General features: G+C 41.9%; 1 protein-coding gene across 2 annotated transcripts in view; it reads left to right on the top strand.

The window, feature by feature from the left end:
* The first annotated feature begins 2525 nt into the window (after nucleotides 1–2525).
* ELF2 (E74 like ETS transcription factor 2) overlaps nucleotides 2526–17025 on the top strand; it is a 58728-nt gene continuing 44228 nt past the window's right edge. For both annotated transcript variants that reach the window (XM_020783079.3, XM_020783077.3), the window contains exon 1: nucleotides 2526–2663. The gene's annotated coding sequence lies outside the window, so the exon portion shown is untranslated. The remainder of the gene's footprint in view (nucleotides 2664–17025) is intronic.

Genomic DNA, 17025 nt, shown 5'->3' with positions numbered 1-17025 from the left:
AACATAAAAGGAAAAAAATCTGAAAGTATACAAACCATATACAAATACATTTGCATGTATCAATGACTACGCATCAGATTTATCAGTGACTGAAATTATTTACAATTAGAATAAAATATACAGTCATGACCAAAAATATTGGAACCCTTGCAATTCTGTCAGAAAATGCAACTGTTCTCTCAGAAAATTGTTGCCATTGCAAATGTTTTGGTATTCACATGTTAATTTCTTTGGTTTGCATTGGAGCAACACAAAAAAACCCAGAGAAGAAAAGTCAAATCTGATACAATCCCAGAGAGAAAGCCCAAAAATGCTCTGGCCAAAATTATTGGCACCCTTAATATTTGGTAGCACTCCCTTTGGAAAAAAAGAACTGAAATCAATCGCTTCCTGTAATCATGAATGAGTTTCTTACACCTCTCTACTGGAATTTTTGACCACTCTTCTTTTGCAAACTGCTCCAGGGCCTTCAGATTTGAAGGATGCCTTCTCCCAACTGCTGTTTTGAGATCTCTCCACAGGTGTTCTATGGGATTCAGATCTGGACTCATTGCTGGCCATTTCAGAACTCTCCAGCACTTTTTTCGTAGCCTTTTCTGAGTACTGTACTTTTTGAAGTGTGTTTTGGGTCATTGTCCTGCTGGAAGACCCATGACCTCTGGTGATGCAGCTTTCTGACACTGGCCACTACCTTGTGTCCCAAAATTCTTTGGTAATCTGAACTTTGGGAAAGTCTGAAGATATATCATGCCTTGTTTCACATGTTACAAAATAGGGTGCTGGCATTTGGAATAGAGCTTGTCTCCTTCTCTTATCTTGATAGGGTATTTAAAAACACACACACACAAACATAACAAGCTATAGTGCTTTATCACCAAGCTGAATACCAAAAAATGAATCACAGAATTGTAGAGCTGGAAGGGTTCCACAAGTCATCTACTCCAACCCTCAGTGATGAAATACTTGCCATCAACATGTATGAAAAGGAGCAGTTCTACTAATAAGTCTTATACAATAGTTCCTTGTATTGTATAATATATAGTACTCCACCTCCAAGTGACAAATGGCCTCTATCCAAAACTCATATTCCTTCTGTGACAGGTGAAAATTTTTTCCTCTACTGCACCTTTGCTCTAGATTATTTAAAGAACACAAGGAGTTCCCTGTGCCTGTTGAATTGCTGCCTAGCCTGCTGGTGTTAAATTTTATTTTACAAACCATGTAAGGGTGTCATAACAGATTACAAAATATATAAAGATATAAAAGCAGAGGCTAAGATTTGCCAAGAAAGAAAAAAGGCAACCCTGTGCAACAACCATAGTGCTTCCCAAACTTCCTTCTTTTTTTATTTTCTATCTCCCTCACCTTCACAACTTTATCCCTAGAGCACTGGTGGGCAAAATGCAATCCTCATAATGTTATCTGGCATGTCAGCATCTGTCCACATTCCTGTGCTGATGGGAGTTGCAGTTCACCAACACCCAGGGAGCTCTATTCTGCCTACCCAACTACACAAATAATGTACACAACATAAGGTGTTGATTTTAAATCTACACCTATAGAAAGATATACACTGTAAACTCTTTTTAGTGGTGAATTTTGAAGTGTAGGGACTCGTCATGACAATCCTCACACCCACCCTTCCTGGGGTGGATGGATAAACAGAGTCAGGCGGCTCATTCATATCAGCAAACCAATTCTAGCACTTTTCATTTCCACCAGGAGGGCTTTCTGCAAAGTTAATGGGCCTTAATTGGCCATTTAACCTCCACTATATTTTAAATTACCACATGGGGACTTCACAAAATCCGTGCTGTATGGGGAAAAAATCCAAGGCCGTGTTGTTTTTCCTCCGGACTAATGTGGCCACCTCTGGAAATCCCTGCTAATTACAGCCCCAGGGCTTTGACCGTGTCAGCCGTGGCTTTACTGCAGCACCCGATACAAACTGCCCATTTCTTAAGGCTTCCTCCCTGACATATAATAAAACCAGCCGGGTCTGCGACTGAGGCGGCAACGGAGGCCTAGGAGCAATAACAACAACAACAACAACAACAACAACAACAGCGACAGCAACAATAATAATAGGTAGACGTAGGAGTCGTAGTAGTAACCATGACAGTTAACTGTTATAGCTCCGAATGGGCATGTGCGAGCCTCCTTTGCGCACATGCCTACTAAGCGAAGGCGCTTCAGCGGCGCGAGCATGTGCAGAAGCGGAGACGGAGGGCCGGGCTCGCGCACTCTTGCCTGGCGGCCTTTGGGCGAACGAGCACCGACCGGCTGACTGACTGACTGAGGCCAGCAGGGAAGGGAGGGCGACCAGTCAGCCACGCAGGGCTACCGCGCGGGCCCTGTTCTCTCTCTCTCTCCCTCTGCCCCCCCCCGCTTTCGTGAACCTCTTCTTTCCCCCCGCCCCCCGGCGTTGGGCGGCTGCCCCTGCTAGCGAGGAGCCCCCACACCCTCCGCTCCCCGCCTCTCTCTCTCTCTCTTTCTCCCCCCCCCCCCCGGCCGCCTCCGCCATCCAAGCTCCCTCCCCTCGTTCTCTCTCCCTCTGCTGGGCTGCCGCCGCTGCTGCCGGCTGTTTTCCTCCCGCCGCTGGTCCTCGGCCTGAGAGAGAGAGCGAGCGACGACGTGACGCTTCCCTTTGACACATAAACAAGGTAGGGGGAGAAGCGGGGCGATGTGTGTGTGGGTCGGAGGGGGAGGTATGGCTTGTTCCCCTGGCCCGTTTCGTGCTGAGAGCTTTTATGGCCCGTGGCAGCGGCTTGAACCCGGCCTCGGTGACGGTCGCGGCCGCCGAGGCAGAGAGGGACGAGCCCTCCGTAGCCTCTTGTTTTTCCTCCCGTGCAGTAGAGCGGATGGGGCGGGCGCCCCCCCCCCCCCGACTCTCCCTGGAGATCGAGGAGGGCGAAAGGAAACCTGTTTATCGCCCATCTTCCCACCCCGCTCATGTTTTTCTCTCCATACATGGGTTTTTGTTCTTTTTGGAGCCCTTGATCTTGAAAAACTGTTATCTGAGGCAAAAAAATACTGGGCGGGCAGAGGAGAAAGTTCCGTTGGGATTAGGGGCACCCTCTCGGTGTGGGGTGAGAAGGAAGACCCTGCCCTTCTCCCCATCCTGACCTCGTCTCTCCATCGGTTTATATAAGTGTGTGTGTGTTATGTGAGCGAGGGTTATGGACGCCGTCCCTGGTCAGAGAAGAGGGACCGAGCACGGAACTGGCCCTGGAAAGTCCCCTGAGTCCAAATAACTCTCATTTCCCTCCCTTTCTGGTGAAACGGTTGTGCAATATGTGTGTGTGTGTGTGCCTGCTCGGGGAAATGGGTAAAGAACGCCATCTAAGAAGATACTGTACTTTGTGTTTTAAGCAGGCGAAGGCTGGTCTGTCAGGTTTTTTTTTCTCAGGGTGGAAAGCGAGAGTATCAGCGACCGAAGCGTCTCTTCCCCCCGTATCTTAACGTATGGGGGGAAGAGCACGTCAGAAGGGATTGCCTGCAAAGCCCAGGGGATCTGTCAGCAAGTCTCCCAAGCGCTTCCCTCCCCCCCCCAAATTATCAGTGCTAGCTTGGCTTTGTGATGATCCTGCAAAGAGAAGGGAGGTGTAAATGGGGTAAGCGAGGCCACCGTCGCTGCCGGGAAGTGAAGCCACTTCACTCCCTCGTCTGTCAAATGAGTTGAGTGAACTTGCTTCCTTGCCCTCCCCCGCGAGCCTTTACTTTCAGTTTCCTCTCTCTCTCTCTGTATAGATAGATAGATATTCCTTTTGGGAAGGAGACTTGCATAGGGTACGGCCTCGGTAGAGCGTCAGTTACAGACTGCTTCGGTTATCAGACCGCGTTCCATCTTGGCTGTGAAAGACGGAGCCTTCCCCCTCATGTTCCCCCCCCCCCCACACACCTAAAAAAAAAAAACACGCAGCGAAACAAAACAAAAGCCAACAACGCCGTTGTAGCTTACAAATATTTTCCATGTCTACTTAAGAACGGATGTGGATCACTGGCCTGTGCACGTGACTGGATTTTAGGGAGGAGTGTTGCAACTTGCAAATAAGTCCTGACAGGCTTTCTTTGCTGTTGGATATGGGTTTTCTTATCAGTTCAGTTTAATTATGAACTGAGCGGCTGTCCATACACTGCCCTCCCCCCTCCATGCATTTCCTTTATGTTTTTGTTATGGCATCTGAATGGGGGTTCCCATTTTGTCTAACTGACAAAACTGATGAAACGAATTGTGGAGTGCTCTTTTCTGGAAGGGTAAGGGAGTTTCACATCACACGTGGTTACAGGCCTCTTTAGCTGTCATGAACTGTTGAGTTTGTTTCATGGAAGTACATGATAACATCCATGTATTGTTGAAGTGAAATGCAAAAGGCCAGGCCAAGGTCATAATGAAATAGTTCAGTCTGGGACTATTTTCAGAAGAGGCAGAAAAAAAGTAATTTCAGTTAGGTTTATGACAAAGTGGACTTTAGTTTCAAAAATAATTATGTCTTTTAAGAGAAACTAAGCAATGCAAGAGGTATATGAAAATGCCTGATAGCTCAATTATGCAGATACAGTATTCTCATGGTATTAAGCTGGAAGCCTTAACAGTGACATTGATCTACATGATAGTATTGAATGCTTGGAGGGAACTGTGTGTATCTAAGTTTGTACAGTACTGTATTTCACAACATTGTTTGTATAAATATGGAAACATGTTCTGGTTGATTATTAAAAGAAGTATAGTTTGTGGCAATTACCTGTACATTTTGATCTTGCATCTCTACCACAGTATATTATTTATAAATGTGTAAAATTATGGTTGATGTCTATTGCCTTACACGTCAATTGCTGAAAACCTTCATAGTTGCTGTGATCAGCCTAACCTGGCTAATCACCTTTTAGCTGCCCTTTTTAACTCCAACTAGCTTGCAGTAAAGCTTGTATTACTTTGTACATTTGTGGTAGTATTTTTTAGCTTTATCAGATGCAAGATTCACCTTTAATCCTAACCTGTGACATAAGACATTAAGGTGTTTATAACTTGCTTCCCCCCCCTTTTTTTTTCTGTAATGGCCAAATGAAAATGAGGACTGCCTGTGACTGTCAAATGTGTAGTTCTTTCTTTTAGTAGACTTCCTTTAGGAATGAGAAATAGAAGATCATAAAGATTCCTTAACTTGTATCTTGATAGCTGAAGAAACCAAGTAATGCAATCTTGTGCATATGTTAATTATATATGTAGTAAATTTATGTTGATACTGTGCTTATAGGGGGCATTGTGGCTGATTTGTATAAAATCATTTTCATATTAAGTGTTCATAAAAGTTAACTTGCTATTATGCTTATATAAAAGCGAATTGACTTAGTAATAAGATAAAAAATGTATTGTCCTAAAAGAAAAATTTTCTTTATTTTGTGGATCGAATGGGTGTAGATTAAATGGGATTTCAATGGATTTTTAAATGAATCTTCTTGTCACTCTTCTTCTCCAACCTCTCCCTCTTTGTTAACTGTGTAATGGTTTATTGGATAGTTGTTCTCAGGGTAAAAAGCCATTGAAATGTGACTAGTGACTGCATAGTTCATAATTGCTGCTTTTTTGGAATTTTGAAATTTTGGAATTTTTTTGGAGTGAAGGGATCAGCATACTACAGTACTGTTAGATAAGTAGTATGTTACAGTAGTACAGTACTGTAGTTAGTTACAGAAGTAAATAACGGCAGGGTATGACATACATTATGCATAACTTACACTAATTAGCCACATTAAAACCAGTGACAGGTGATGTGAATGACATTGATTATATTGTTACAATAGCAGCTGTCAAGGGTTCAGATGTATTAGGCTGCAAGTGAACAGTCAGTTCGTGAATTTCATGTGTTGGAAGCAGGAAATATGGGCAAGAAAAAAGATCTGAGTAACTTTGACAAGGGCCAAATAGTGATGGCTAGTCAGCTGGGTCAGAGCATCTCTAAAATGGCAAGTCTTCTGGGCTTCAGTGGTTAGCACCTACCAAAAGTGGTGCAAGGAAAGACAACTGGTGAATCAGTGTTAGGGTTGTGGGCACCCAAAGCTCATTGCATCGAAGATGAAGGCTAAACCATCTGGCCTGATCACACAAAAGAGCTATTGTAGCTCAGATTGCTGAAAACCTTAATGCTGGCCATGATATAAAGATATCAGAACACATAGTACATCACAGTTTGCTGCATATGAGGCTGCATAGCCGCCGATTGGTCAGAGTGTCTACGATGATTCCTGTTCACCGCTGAAAGCACCAACAGTGGGGATATAAGTATTAACTGGACCATGGAGCAATGGAAGAAGGTTGCCTGGTCTGATGAATCATGTTTTCTTTTATATCAGATGGATAGCTTGAAGCATGTATGTCATTTACCTCAGGAAAAGATGACAGCAGGAAGCACTATGGGAAGAAGGCAGGCTGGTGCAGGCAGTGTTATACTCTGGGCAATGTTCTGCTGGGAAACTTTGGGTCTTGGCATCCATGTAGATGTTACTTTGGCATGTACTATCTACTTAGAGATTGTTGCAGACCAAGTACACCACTTCATGGCAATAGTGTTCCCTGATGGCAGTGGCCTCATTTAGTAGGATAATGCACCCTGCCACACTGCAAAAATTGTTCAGGAATTTTTTGACGAATATGACAAAGAGTTCAAAGTGTTGCCTTGGCCTCCAAATTACCCATATCTCAATCCTATTGAACATCTATGGGATGTGCTAGAACAATAGATCTGATCCATGGAGGCCCCACCTCACAGCTTGCAGGACTTAAAGGATCTACTACTAATGTCTTGGTGCCAGATACCACAGGACACATTCAGAGGTCTTGTGGATTCCATGCCTTGACACATCAGAGCTGTTTTGGCAACATGAGAGGGACCTACATAATATTAGGCAGGTGGTTTTAATTTTGTGGCTAATCAGTGTATAGTTGAGTTCTTTCCCCTTCATGGTGATCAGAGACTCATTAGTGCCTACTTTAGATACCTGACAGTATCCAAAGACTTTGACCAAATCTGATTGAACACACCATAAAGTCCCCTTCAAATGGTGATATAGAGCACAATGAGGTCTTTCTGCAGCTGCTACTGTCTCAGGCATCCAGTTGCACTTTTTTGTTTTGGATGGAAGAAAGGAATGGTAAATCACGTCTGTATATTCTATACCTAGAAAAGTTACCATAAGTCAGAATTGACTTGATGTCACATTATTACTATTTATTAAAATATGTTTGGGTCTATGAATTGGCTGTGGCCAGAGGCTGACTCATTAGAAGGCTGCTCTGACCTTTTTTAAAAAAGGTCCTTACTATAATATTTGTGTTGCTGTACTTTTAACTCCAGTTCATGTGAAGTGTATATCAGAGGCACTGCAAGACTAGCTTTTAGCAGAATCATAGCATTTTAGAGCTAGAAGGGACTGCAAACATCATGGATTTCAACCTCCTATTAAAAAAGGAAAACTAAAGCATCCCTGACATATGGTCACAAACCTTTATTTTAAAATCTCCACAAAAGAATGTCCACTACTCTGAGACAATCCATTCCATTGCTTGACAACTCGTGTTGTCAGGATGTTCTTCCAAACGTTTACTTGGAATTTTATTTCTTATTACTTGAATGCATTTAATATTGGGGATTTTCGCTGGCTTAAGTGTGTGAGGGTTAATCTCTGCCCCCCTTTTTTGAGTTCCATCCACAGATAAACCAGATACGGGTTCTTGGTTTAAACTAATATTTACTTTCAACTTGTTTCCAACCTATTTATAGGAAATCATTATTTAACTTTCCTTTCCTCTTCCAATGGAGTAGCAGAGGGGTTCCAGGAAGAGTTAACTGCATTCTTTCGGGGATTTAGCATCTCCTCTTTCCTCCCAGTTCGTCCCACAGGTTCTCCGATTCTGGCAAGTACAGAAGGGGTAAATATTCTTCTGTCCAACAATCCCTGGCTTCCTTAAGTTTACTAGTAATGGCAACTCCCACACATCCACACCCTATAAACAATGAGTTTCTGAAGGTGGCCAGTGTTTTTCTTTTCTCTTCTGTCTTCCTCCTCTGTCACACAACATGGGCTCTTTCTTCCTGTGTCTTCTGGTTCCATTCCCAACTCTGCTTCTCCCCCCAATATGAGGGTTTCTGTCGGGGTCTGCTGTTGCGGTGTCTCTCTGCCTCCTCCAGTGGCACCATAAACGTTTTGCACCTATGTTGCCACTTGCATTTCTGGACATGTGCTTGTTGTGTGACTTGGAGCATTACAATGAGTGAAATTCATGTAGTTACACTTATGCTGGTGTAAATCCCCAGTAGGATTCTTGCCATTAATGAAGGGATTACTAACTGTAGCAATGAAGGGGAGGCAGATAGACAGAGATTGCTTATCTGTAATGGTTGTTATTTGAGAAATTATCTCTACATTTGCCACTGGTCATATCTTTCTGACACTGTGCATAATAGTTTCTTGTAGTGTTTCTGTTTGATTTCTTTTGGTGGTAATGTAGAATAAATCTCTGGAGCTAGGTGATGTTCCATTGTCTCTTTTTAAGATAGATTCTGGCCATTTCCCCCTTCTCAAGAATCCATATACTGGCTTCAATTTTCAATATGGAATAGCTAGTCTTGCTTACTAATCCTTTTAGTCTGCAGTAACAGGATGCAAAGAATGGTTATTAGGGCCTCTAAAAATTTGGTTAAGTTCCAAATGGATCAGTGCCAGTAACAATTTGAAAATTCTGGTGGAAATAATTTGCAGCGTTAAGGTGCTGTGCCCCCAGTATGCTAACACCGAGCTCTGTATTTCAGTTACAAAAAAAATCTCTACACTACTGTTTATGTTTTGAAGCAGTGCCAAGAAACTATGTAGGGTGATCTGATAGATGAAATTGATCTGAAATCCAAGCAACTAGTGTAGATGTTACACAGGTAGTCTGTGCAGTTGTAATTTGAAGGTGCCTTGAAAATTTCATCTCGCTCATAATGCTACTTCATGTCTAATGTCCGTGAGATGCCACCAACATGCTCAGCTTATTTTACTGCACCGGCTGTTAGTATAACTGGATTTGGTCCAAAGTGGTAGCTCCTTGACATGGACTGGGTCTTGTATATTTCAGGGAGTGATTCTTATTTTCTGTTATTCCAGCTAAAGTCTTTCCTCTGAGTTCCAGCTCAATGGAAAATGTGAAGTACTACAGTGAGAAGCAGGGCTGTTTTGCCTGGGGCCCCAATCTTCCCCCTCTTTTATTTGATTTTTGGTGGAGAAAGGGATGCATATCTTCCATTTGGCCTTTGGCTGGTTCCTTTTAACATTCTTTCCTGGGTATTGTTGTTTTGTTGAATCTGTTTTATTTGTTTTATGCAGCTGTGAAAAAGGGAGCTAACAAGTGTTTTTAACAAATAAATTAATTGAAGTCCCAGGAACTTGGAAATAAACAAAGAAAGGAATGTACTGCATATGGTTCAAAATCCACATGAGTTAAGGTTATGGGAGGGTTTTTGTAAAGTTGCTGCCTCAGCTGTGACCTGTAGTGTATAACAAGTGATGCTTGTCTTAAAATATGAAGCTTTAAGATCAGAGACAGTCATAACTGTACTGTAGAACTAAAAGGACTAAATGTGTAGGCCTTCTTAAGCATGTTGCTTTTTGAAAGTTTTGGAGTACAAGTCACATCAATACCAGTCAGCATGCTTAATAGTCATAAATGTTGGGAAGTGTTGTCCAAGTCATCTGGAATGCACTCCAGAGTAGGCAAATTTTGGTAGTCATAAAGCTAACATTTTTTCCTGTACATTGTAGACTCGCAGAATGTATTTTTCTTCCACACTGAAGAACAGCTGAATGTGCCTTGGAATGGGAAAAGATAATATGACTGGTTGAAAGTCACCTAGTGAGTTTCATGGTCAAATGGGGATTTGGACCCATATCTTCTCCCAACACTACTTATCCTCAACATATAATTTGTGTTCTTAACAGCAGCTGCAGCATTGACGTTTTCTCTTTCAATTTTTTAATTAAGCTAGAAACATAAGAAAAAAGACACACATAAAGCACATTGGAATGAGTACAGAACAGACAGAGAGGTACAGGGATAATAGTAAGATCTATAGGAAAGTTTCTACAAAAGATTGCCATTTTCATTCAGATATTGATCGAAATGAAAGATAAGTTTCCTAGTTACTCTCCATCAGGTTAGATGAAATCAGTGTACTGTATGTGTGAAGTTAGGAATAGCCAAGAGCAAAAAAGTAATATTTTGCTTTCAAGATTAATAATAGAATCATAGAATAATGGAGCTGGAAGCGACCTATGAGGTCATTGAATCCAACCCTCTGCAGGAATCCAAATCAAAATATATCTGACAGATGGTTGTTTAATTTTCTCTTGAGTATCTCCTTAAATCCTTGTTAAATTTGCTTCTCGCTTGTGATACTTGAAAATGTGCATTACATGGACTAAACTGGTAAGGATAAGAATAGGAATCACCATGTTGCCTTGTTATTATTACTTTTACTAGTATTTATCCTTATTAGCTATGTTTGGAAGCCGTCTGCTGACACCACTTGCTATTTCAAGTAGTAGACAGGCAGCACTGGCTGGTAGAAGTCAGCATTGGCAAAATAAGAAGCAACGTGTTACTGTCTCCAACTCAGAGAGTAACCACAGTTGCGTGATGACTGCCTATGTGCTGTTCCCAGTGGTCAACCATGGGAAGATGAGGGAACTACACTGCTCAGTCTTAAGTTAGGAACACACTTCAGTGCATTCTGCTGACTGTGCAAATCTGATACCTGCCTAGAGAAAACACTATGGTGTCTATGAATGTGGTATACCATTTTAAATGCGAGGTAATGGTATTGCCAGCAGGAAAAAGGATGCCAAACTTTTCATATTTTATTTATTAATTAAAATATATTTATCCCAACTTTCTCCTTAAAAAAGACCCAAGGCAGCTTATACAGTATCAGTTAAAGCAGTGGTCCCCAACCTTGGGCCTCCAGATGTTATTGGACTTCAACTCCCAGAAATCCTGGCCAGCAGAGGTGGTGGTGAAGGCTTCTGGAAGTCGTAGTCCAAGAACCTCTGGAGGCCCAAGGTTGGGGATCACTGAGTTAAAGGACAGTATTTAAATTAATAACAATGAGTATACAATACTAAAAGGATCAATAAATACTACAGTGGTGCCTTGCTTGAAGAGGATAATTCATTCCATTCAAATCGCTGTTAAACGAAATCCTCGTCAAACGAAATGAAAAAGCCCATTGAAATGCACTGAAAAATGGTTCGGTGCGTTTCAGTGGGCAAAATACCTCAGTGTCCAGCGAAGATCCTCCATAAGGCGGCCATTTTCGGTGCCTGTAAAGTGAGGAATCCGTCGTAAAACACAGTGGGGAGCCATTTTAAACAGCGGGCGGCCATTTTGAAGACCTGACGATCAGCTGTAAAGATCGTTGTTAAGCGAAAAATCGGTTCCCGAAGCAGAGAACAGATCGTCGTTAAGCGATTTTTGCCTATTAAAACATCATTTTGTGATCGCAAAAGCGATCGCAAAAAATTTATTGTCAAGCAATTTCCTCGTCTAATGAGGTAATCGTCAAGCGAGGCACCACTGTATACCAAAAACATAAGCAACATCAAAACAGTTTCAATGCAGTAAGGTACAACAATATATTTTAGAAACCCAAATCAGCAGCTTTTCACTCAGGGAAAGCTTGTCTGAAGAGAAAAGTCTTTGTCTGGTTGCAGAAGATTGGTAAAAATGGGCCCAGTCAAGCCTTCTGTGGAAGGGAATTCCAAAGTCTGGGAGCAGCAACAGAAAAGACCCTCTCCTGTGTCTCCATCAAACACACCTGTGAAGGTGGCAGGACTGAGAGGAAAGCTTCTGATGATTTTAACACTCAAGCAGGCTCATAAGAAAGGTGCAGTTCTTGAGATAGCTTGAACCTTTATTGGTTAGAACCATCATTTTAAATTCTGCCTGTATCAGAAGCCAGTAGAGCTGGTGTAACAGTGTGATACCTGTGTCAAACGCCAGTTAGCAATCTGGCTGGTGCATTTTGGACACACTGAAGTATCCTGACTGGAGATGGGGGGGTATTCGTATATAAATATCCCCCCACAGGTGCAGATAACAAGGATCCGGCCCCATGGGGTCAGACTGACCACTCATGATTCTACCGCTGCTGCAAGCTCCACGGTGCCTTCCTATCTCTCTGTTGCTTGTGATGGATTAGCCACTCTGCGACCTGGCAGAGAGGCTCGTCAGCCTGCCTTCTGCCAGGAATGGCTAATCCATTGTGAGCAACGGAGTGAAATGAAGGCACCGTGAAGTTTGCAGCAGTGGTGGAATTGTGAGTGGTCGGTCTGGTCCCAGGGGGCTGGACCCTCGTTATCTGCACCTGTGGGGGGATATTTGTATTTGTATACAAATGTCCCATCTCGAATCCTAACACTGTGCATAGGCAGCCCCATGTAGACTGTGTTACAGTAATCCATCTGGGATGTAACTAAGGCATGTGTCACATAACAAAGGGCAGCCTGAATGTTGACAACATTAAGGGGAGCAGTCAAGGTGACCATGTTTTTGTTATTTATGCAATATTAACTTCTGTGTAGTTTTAACTGTCTGTAAGCTGCCCAGAATAGTGCTTCAGCACTAATGGGACAGTACAGTGGGGTCTCTACTTAAGAACGTCTCTACTTAAGAACAATCCAACTTAAGAACAGCTCCATTTGCTAAATTTTGCTTCTTCTTGAGAGCAGAAATCCAAGATAAGAACAGGAAAAAAAACCTTGCCAGCTCTTTTTTTAACCTTAGGTCATCTTAGGTTAAAAAAAAAATTCTCCCCCTAGTGGTAGAGTACGTATTAACCAGCTTTGCATTAGTTCCTGTGGGAACTAATGCTTCAATGTACGAACACACCTCTACATAACAAAAAAACAGCCAGAACGGATTAATTGGTTTTCAGTCCATTCCTATGGGAAATTTTGCTTCAACTTAAGAACGTTTCAACTTAAGAACACCATTCCAAAATAGATTAAGTTCTTAAGTAGAGGTTCCACTGTAGTTTCTATGGACGGAAAAGAGCAGATACGGATTAAATGGTTTTCAATGCATTCCTATGGGAAATGCAGATTCAACATAAGAACTTTTCAACTTGAGAACCACCTTCCAATACGGATTAAGTTCTTAAGTAGAGACCCCACTGTATATAAATCAAAGTAATAAGTAAATAATGATCTACAGGATATCATTTTGTGCTCACTACCATCCATGAAGAGACAAGAAACTGGAAATTCCCAGAACTTGACTCCTTTTTTCATCAATTCTCATCCAAACTCAAAGCATTTGAGTAGAGATGGGCATGGATCAGAAAAATTGCTATTCATTTTGATTCATGATTTGTCAATGCTGATGAATCATGAATTACAAATTTATGATTTTTTTCTAACAAATTGATAGATCAATTCATCAGTTTATTTTTTTAATTTAAAACCCCTATAAAATGCCTCCCTAAGTACCTAGAGACACCATATTTGCAGGGAAGTTTCCCCTGACTCTTGTGTACAAGCCTTCCAAATTAGGTGAAGTTTGAGTTTGAGATGTCTGAGTTATACCCCCACAAATAGCCCCCCAGGACATAGAGACGCCAAAATCTAGTCATCTACTGACTCTCCTTTGCAATCCTTCCAGTTTTGGTGAAGATTGGGTTTCAGATACCCAAGTTATACACCTACAAAGTGGGTTCCTCAGGAAAGTGCCATTTAGCAGATGGCTTGGGGATACTTCCTCCCCCCCCCCACGAATGTGTACAGTATAATGTTTCTTTTGCAAAGTTTCTGCTTGCTAGCTTGTACTACACATGCTCAGTTTTTAACAAAGTGCTGTTTTTTTTATTTTGAAAGGCTTTTTTTGAACATCAATATGTCAACCCCTGCAGCGTGGATTCTTTCCAAATAAAAAAGTCTGTGTGGCCAACCATTCTTTTTCAAGTTAAGCGAGATTAGTGTTTTCAATTTCTGTGATCTAATTTAAACCTGGAGTCATTGTTTCTGAACAGAGGTGAAGACAACTGTACTTTTTAAAACTCATAATTTAAAAACCCTTTGTCCAAATTTCCCCAAATTTGTCTCGGAGCAAGAGCAACCTGTGCCAAATTCAAATTCTAGTTTAAAAGTTATAATTTGTTGTTTGGTCTGCCCTCGTTTTTAAAATTGCCTTGTAGAATGCTGATTTGCTCTGCTACACAATACGATAACCACACTTTTGTGTAGCTATAATAAAATAATGAGGAAAGTGGCAGGATCTGAAGTGTGAAGAAAAGATTTTCAGGGCTTCTTTAATTAAGTAGTATGGAAAATTGACTTATCAGTTACTCTAACTAGTCAGGTAGTATATTTATGCATGGATTGGGCAGATTGCTGTTATTGCTGCTTTACTTTCAATTTTGTTTTAATGCTTGGAGGAATTCCTTTATGGCAGTTCTTTTCTGGCAAGAGGGGAGAAAAAACATATAGCTTGTACAGTATATAGGAAGAAAGCTTGCTTGAGGACTGAATCTTAATTTTGTTTGATTTGATTTGATTTGATTTGGAAAGAAAATCTGAGAAAGATTGTTTTGGTAACTGTGGGAGAAACTGTTCTTAACTGTGCACAGTCAACTTACAAAAAATTTCCTAAAGCTCCAAGTACACAGAGTTGGGAGTGGGAGGAAGCCTTGCCTTTGATATCTGTTTTGTAGTGACTAAGGTGTTAGGTGGTAGTGGTGTGTACACACACACAACTTTGAAAAGTTGATTTTAGATTATTAATTTCCAGCATCCTCCAGTTAGCTTATTCCCAGGCTGTTGAATTCTGTTAATTGTAGTCCAAAATAAACTTTCCCAAGCTCTTTGAATTAGTTGTACTCCAGAAAGTAACTTTGAAGTTCTGAGTGTGTATATAGCTACTCTTGCTTAGTGGAAATTAATTTACCATGAAGTTTGTCATCCTATCCTGACATCCATTCATCTCTGGGATTAGTTGAATCTGAAGATTGGAGGATGGATCCAAGGGTAGAGGTCTTCAAAATCTGAAAGCAGTAGGTGGGTTGGAGGACCTGTAGCGGAGTTCAACTTCTTCTCACCTTTATTGTTTTATCATAGGTATATACAAAGCTACCTGGCCTCTGTTTGGGGCAAACTTACTTAAATCCTGGGTTCATCTGGTGCTCATTCTTGCCATTCACCTCTATTATTTCAGTTGTATACCTTTTAATTTAATTTTATAGTGAGAACTAAGGGCAAGAACTCCTGCCAACCTAGCAGTTCGAAAGCATGTAAATGCAGGTAGATAAATAGGTACCACCATGGTGGGAAGGTAATGGCGTTCCTCGTCTAGTCATGCTGGTCACGTGACCATGGAAACTGTCTACGGCCAAACGCTGACTCTACGGCTTGGAGACGGGGATGAGCACCGCACCCTAGAGTCGGACACGACTGGACTAAATGTCAAGGGGAACATTTACCTTTAACTAAGGGCAAGAAATTTATTGTTTCTCCTTTTATTTATTTGGTTAAAACAGTTTAACACTTTCCTTTGTAGTATACAAGGGAAATGAATCCAAGCAGTAAAAATTCCCCAAATTTGTTATAGTGGGAAAAAAATGCAGAGATACTTGTGAGAACATAATAAAAATAATTATGTCAGGGGTTTCAAACTCAATTTACCTGGGGGCCGCTAGAGGCAGAGTTTGGGTGAGGCTGGGCTGAGTGTGCCTTTTTTGAGGGGGGACCTCAGAGGAAGGTTGCCAGACCTCCGTGAGTGTGTGTGCGCTCGTATGCGTGCGTGTGTGCGTGCGTGCGCGCACCTGTGGAGAGGCACCCCGTTCACAGGTACCGATGGGGGCTTTTCTCCTTTGGCAAGGCGATTCTGTGAGGTTTTTTTAAAAAAAAACTGATGCGGCCCAGCCTCACCCAAACTCTGCCTCTAGCGGCCCCCAGGTAAATTGAGTTTGAGACCCCTGGACTAAAGCCTAACAGCCGTGACTAAATAACAATGTTTTGTAACATTGTTTCCCATCTGCATGCTTGTCCTGAGTTGCTTTTAGGAAATGAGTTTTAAAAACACTGCTAGTCCCTTTCCAAGAAACAAATGACACCTTTTTTTCCTTATCAGGCAAGCTTCAGAAAAGCCCTCAAGTGGGGACTGGCTTGTCATACAAATCACTCAGTTTCCCTTCCCCCCTTCTTGTCAGAAGCAATACAGTGGTACTTCTGGAGTAGAAGGATCAGTGGACAGGTTCTCTTGTTGCTCAGGGGACACCCAAATGTGTACTCACATATTCTTCAGGGAGGCTGCTTCCATATCCTCTGTTATGCTGTGATGCACAGACTTCACTTGGAGTTTGTTCCTTTTGGCATAGGAATGCTTCTGGGCAATGTAGTTACAGAAAGGAGACCACTCTTGCATTTTCTACAGTTTCTGGAGGACTTGAGGGACAAGATTCATTAGAAAGGAGGGTGTCTTCCAAAACCTACAATTCGGTAATACCTTTATTAAGGACCGACCCAAATATCACAGTAATGCAGGGATTTGAGTTCACCAGCTCTTAATCAGAACAGGTGACACAAAAAAATAAGGCATGGAGGAGGGGAGACAGAATGGTCCAAAAATTAAGTCAGGTGGTCGGAATGAGATATAAATAGTTAGCCCTAGCCCTAAGAGAGAGATTGCATATGGAACTAATCCTAGGTGGATTTGTAGGTAATAGGTTGCACCTAACAGTATATACTGGGATAAAGAATCAATGACAGGTCTCCGTTTCTGAAAATATAAAAACTGATTGCACCTTAAGAGATCTGTTCATTGTTTTGTGTGGTGCATACCAGGTTCCTTAGTTGGGATGGATGCAGTAAAGATAAAATGGCAGTTTTCGTTTAAGTGAAGATGGAATTAAATCTGAGGGCCAGGAACTAGTGGTGTAGCACAATGGAACTCTTCCTCTCACTTCTTGTCTGCAGATGCTGGTGCTATCCCAGAAC

The sequence above is a fragment of the Pogona vitticeps genome, chromosome 5 (assembly GCF_051106095.1).
Source record: "Pogona vitticeps strain Pit_001003342236 chromosome 5, PviZW2.1, whole genome shotgun sequence".
NCBI classification, from domain to species: domain Eukaryota; kingdom Metazoa; phylum Chordata; class Lepidosauria; order Squamata; family Agamidae; genus Pogona; species Pogona vitticeps.
Note: the sequence above shows the minus strand (reverse complement) of the source record. Positions and strands in the feature narration are given on the sequence as shown.